Below are 5,426 nucleotides of genomic sequence, written 5' to 3' on the forward strand. Positions count from 1 at the left end.
CAGCAGGAGCAGCTTTGCAGAACCTGAAGCATCTGAGACCGCCCCCCTGCCACCTCCTTGAGCTGCTCAGTTTTTTACACAGACCACATTGCCTCCCGTGTCAACCAGCGAAGGAGGAAAGGCTGAGGCAGGAATTTACACAGGAGAAAAATCACATTAGCTCTGCTGTTCTTCATTAGATAGATCTTCTTTCTGTTTATATTTTGACGTGTTCCCCTCCTGGGTGGCCCCTCCCCTCCGTAATAATAATAATAATAATAATAATAATAATAATAATAATATTTATTATTTGTACCCCGCCCATCTGGCTGGATTTCCCCAGCCACTCTGGGCAGCTTCCAACAAAAATCAGATACAAAAATATCACACATTAAAAACTTCCCTAAAAAGGGCTGCCTTCAGGTATTTTCTGATGTCAAGAAAAACAGTTCTTTGTTGGAGGATGAATTATTGCACTCTTCAAAGCAAAACTGCAACCGGACAGGGCTGGAACAGGTTATGAACAAAGATGTTGCCACCGAACTGGGTCACCCTAGAGCAGCGCAAGGGTGCCTCTGAGCATGTACGCTGTGCATTAGCCAACCTGCAGGCGTGAGTGGCGGGCTGGTGGCATTCCCAGCAGGCAGTTCCTGTGTGGCTGGGCAACAGAACTGCAAGCCGCTCACTTTTCAGCAGAAGCCCAACATGAGCCATTTAAAGCCAAAGTACTTTTGCAAACATTTGTCTTGTGATGAATGGAAGAGGAGCACCCTCTACTGTCGGACTGAGATTCTGCAAAATAAAAAATTCCTTCCAGTAGCACCTTAGAGACCAACTAAGTTTGTTCTTGGTATGAGCTTTCGTGTGCATGCACACTTCTTCAGATACTTCTTCTTGAGATTCTGCAGAAAGCAAGGACAATTCTTCATCCCTGTAGGGCTGATCAGTGGCCAATCGGAGTCAGGAATGACCAGTGAAAAAGCCTGTAAGGGCCAGACCATTAGAGGGAGCGGAAGGAATCCAGCAGCACAGCCAAGCTGGAAGTCATGGGGCACAAGGCAGCTCGTTTCAGATTGCTGCTGCATTTAAGATTGCTGCAATGCGCTCCATGCAGGGCCTCCCTCCTGCTTGACCCAGAAGCTGCAGGTAGTGCAGGATGCAGCAGCATTGCTGAGAGGCCTTGTCAGCATAGAACACCTGCACTAACTAGCTGCTGATTTGCAACCAGGCCAGGTTCAAGGCATTGCTGTTCGGATAACTTAGGAGCAGTTTACTTTATGAGACCCCCTTACCCCAAATGTGCCCGATCGCTTTGATCAGTGGAATGGGCACGACTACAGGCACCATGTAATCCTCATCCCACATTTGTAAGACCAGTTGTTTATTGCGGCAGCACCTACACTTGGGAACTCCCTGCCTATTGATATCAGACAGGCACCTTCGTGGTTTAAACCTCTCGTTTGAATCGGAACCAGCGAGGGTGGTGAACGTCCTGTGTGAATTTCTGGAGATGGAGGATAGATGGCAATTAATGGATTGAGGTTAAATCATGACAAGGCAGAAGAACTGTTTTAGGGAGACAAGGAGCAGGCAGGTGTGGGGGACTCCCTGGTCCTGAATGGGGTAACTGTGCCCCTGAAGGACCAGGTGCGCAGCCTGGGAGTCATTTTGGACTCGTGGCTGTCCATGGAGGCGCAGGTCAATTCTGTGTCCAGGGCAGCTGTCTACCAGCTCCATCAGGGACACAGGCTGAGACCCTCCCTGCCCGCAGACTGTCTTGCCAGATTGGTGCATGCTCTGGTTATCTCCCGCTTGGACTAATGCAATGCGTTCTACGTGGGGCTACCTTTGAAGGTGACCCAGAAACTGCATCTAATCCAGAATGCCTCAACAGGTCAAAAACCTTTGGCGAACTGGAAGTCTCGCATGGAGATGCCTCTTCCAGCTCTTCCATGGAAATGTCAGTAGTGCATATATGAGCAATGCTGTAAATGCTGTTGCACGGAAGGGGACAGGTGTGCGCTGGAGATGAGAAAACGGGATCAGGCACTACAGGAAGGTAAATGGATTTTATCTTGCTGGTATTCCCCGCAGGGCTGCAACTGTGCCTGGAGAGAAGCTGCAAAAACCCTGAAACATTCCAGCTGCTTCATTTAGAACCAGTCACTGATTTTACATTGAAAACCTCACCCCCAGGTACAAATACCCAGTTAATGACATACCTTCACGCTCCGAATGGGAGATATTGGAAACCAACCTCTAAAACACAAACAAGATTTGAGTGGGTGACAAAAGTAGGCAGCTCAACTTAATTTATCCAAAGCCTACTGGAAGCTTCAGGGAAGCATGTGGAGTATGGAGACCACTTAAAAAGTCAAAAAGTTTTGCCGTGTAGGCCAGGGTGGGTGGCAGCGCTTCCTGGGGGGGGGGGCAGAGGGATTACCTAGGGGGCTCTAAGAGGAAAGCAGGGGGCGCTGGAGGTGTCAGTGACTCTTGGATTTTGAAAAGCTGCCATCACTGGACTTGGGGGGACGGGACTCTGGGGCAGATCTGTAAAAGTGACTAAACAGGAGATGGCCGGGGGAAGAGATTCCCGCAAGGCAGGGAGGCAAGCCAAGCAAGATGCCGGGAACCAGGAGGAGGGCGTAAGATGCTAGCATGGCCTTGATGGAGCCTCACAAGCCAGTGATGGTGGTGGCTTTGCGGTCCACGTTCCACCAGTAGACCTGATTTGCAACCAGGCCAGGTTCAAGGCATTGCTGATCCTGCCCATCGAGGGTCCAGTCCCAAGAGTTTCACCAGCAAAAGAAGAAAGGGGAAATGACCCACCCGCTGCAAAGCAGAGAGAACAAAGAGTCAGTACACTGTAGTGGTTAGTCTTTCACTGGGGCCTGAGAGGACAGGGTTCAAGTATCTGCTCAGGCATGAAGCTCGCTGGGTGACCTTGAGCCAGGCAGCCTGCCAGGCTAACCTACCCCACAGGGTTGTTGTGAGGATAAAACGGGGAGGAAGAGAACTGTGCAGTGCTACTCTGAGGAAAGGTGGGCCATCTCCCCGCAAAGCCCAGATTTGGGTGGCTCTGTGGATTGAATTCAGATTCTGGAACGAAGGGGGCCCCATGAATGGAGTACAACCAGGTCTTGCCATCACTCAGGGGAGTGCTTGGCCCAGAGGAGACACTGCAAAGCACCTCCCTCGGAGCAAGCTGCTGGGGGGCTGGAGGGTGCAAGGTTGGGGAAAGGCTGCTTCAGCTGGCTTGTGGGAAGAAGCTGCACTCTTCCAAGGCATGGCTGGGCAGGGAGAGGGGGAGAGATGCCCCTGCCAAAAGGGGTTCCACACTCCCATCCAGGAGGGAGGGAGGGGGGGCCCTTCTGCTGTTACAGGAAATACTCTGAAACACACAAAACCCACACATCACATTTGTCAATACGAACAGAAATAGACCAGCTAGAAATATTTCAGTTTATTTAACTTGTTAAGTAGAATATGAATTTTTAGCTAGTAGTACCAGAGAGTGGACTGTTTTGTTTTTCAACTGCTTGGTGCTTAATGAACACAGCTTTTACAAAGGATCTCAAAGAGACTCATACAGGAGGGCCAGGCCCAGGAAGCAAATAAAAATGTGCACGTTTTTAAACAAAGGTTATACAAAAAGGATTTCGATGCAGACTCCACATTCCCTTTTTCCTCTCTCTTGATAACGTTAGAAAGTGCAGCTCTGAAAAGGTAGCCAGCCATTTTCTATTTACAACACTAATCAGTAACACCATTTTACGCAAGGAACAAAAAACGGCACTGGTTTTTGTTTTCTTGTTTTTGTCCCCTCAAGTCACCCAGTTATTTTGCCTTTTGCTTCAACAGCCACTCAGCTGGGAGAGGTTAGCAAGCACGGAAGAGACAGACTGCTCAACGCAGGAGAGAAAGCGCAGGAGAGAACGAGAAAGGACAGTTACTAGGCAGGTGACACCAGAGCAAGGCAAGAGTCCCAAACACATTTGTGTGTGGTTTTAATTAAAATTAAAATCAGCATCACCAGCTGATTTAATTAATAGAGGTTGTTTCCTAAAAACAAGGGCAAAAAGTTCACCCTCAAGCCAACCTCTGGAGCACACATGGGGTGGGGGGAGAGGAGGGGGCCACAGGAGAGACTGTGCTGCAAGAGCCGGCCCCTCCTGCGGTGGGTCTGCAGGCAGGCTTGGCAGTGGGAAGAAGGCAGTCCCAGTAAGGCAGCCCACTCAGCACGTGCCTCAAGAGAAACCAGCTCTTGTCCCGACTCCAGCTCTGCCCGAAACAAAGGCCAACCCCCCCCCCCACTCCACGCTTTCAAGGCGGGTGCCCCGTCGACATCTCCGCAGCAGCCGGAGCGAGAGGCAAGGCAGCAAACTGGAAAAGCAAGTCCTGCCCCCCCCAAGGGGCCCCCAAAAGCAGAGCGTGTGTGCCCGTTTGCTCGTGCAAAAGGGAAAGGGAAAAGACGAGGTGCTGCGTTTTGCTCGCCGTTCTTCCGCATCCGTTGAAAGAAGTTACAATTGCCCAGGGTTGTAAACAAGGGATGTTTTTTATTGTGAAGAACTCAAACACAGAAGGAGAGCATTCTAGGGGTGTGACCATCCAACTCACCTGCCCCCTTTCCCCCACCCCCACCCCCCCACCCCCGTCTTAAATATGTACTAGGCTACCAAGTCACCTGCCTGGAGCAGCAAAGAGAACCAATCCTGTGTCAAGGGCTGTAGATTTGTGAACCGCCTGGCAGAGTCATACATAAAGATCAACAACAGCCACATCATCACCACCATCCTCCATAGGAAACTAGTGCATGCAATTAATTCTTCCATTATTACCATAAACCCCAATAACTACGCAGGAGGGAGGGGGAAATAGTAGCGGGCCTGACGTTTGCTAGACAAAGGTTAGTAGATACTTCACGTTTTACCTCAGAAAGCTAGAATCCGTGATCAGTGCTTCGAATTAAATTTGGCAAACGTACTGTATTGCCGTCTCTTAACACATCACACCATAAAATAAAATAAAATAAAATAAAACCGGCATGCAAGCAAAAGAGAGAGAGAGAGAGAGAGAAAGGAAATAAGGAGGAAATTGCTAGAGAGAAAGAAAATGGCAGCAGGAACTGGACAGCATTTAAAGCCCCCCCCCTTTCCCTCCCCAGGGAAGGAGACACCAAGCAGACTGGAATCTCTTGCTCTAACCCCCTTGTCCTTAATTCACTACATCAATCACAGTAAAGTCATCGCAGGAGAGTTTGATAGTTTAAATGTGGCGCAGTCAAGTGTGGGTGGCAACTCTCCTGTCCTGCTTCCATCAGAGCAGGGAGAGGGGAAGAAGAAGAAAAAAAAAAGGGGGGGGAGAGGGAGAACCAAAGTTCCTTTCCACATAAGGCACAGGACAAAATAATAAAACCCCATTTACATACTCAAGGCGAATGGATTTTG

Source organism: Lacerta agilis, chromosome 3, assembly GCF_009819535.1.
Source record: "Lacerta agilis isolate rLacAgi1 chromosome 3, rLacAgi1.pri, whole genome shotgun sequence".
Taxonomy (NCBI): domain Eukaryota; kingdom Metazoa; phylum Chordata; class Lepidosauria; order Squamata; family Lacertidae; genus Lacerta; species Lacerta agilis.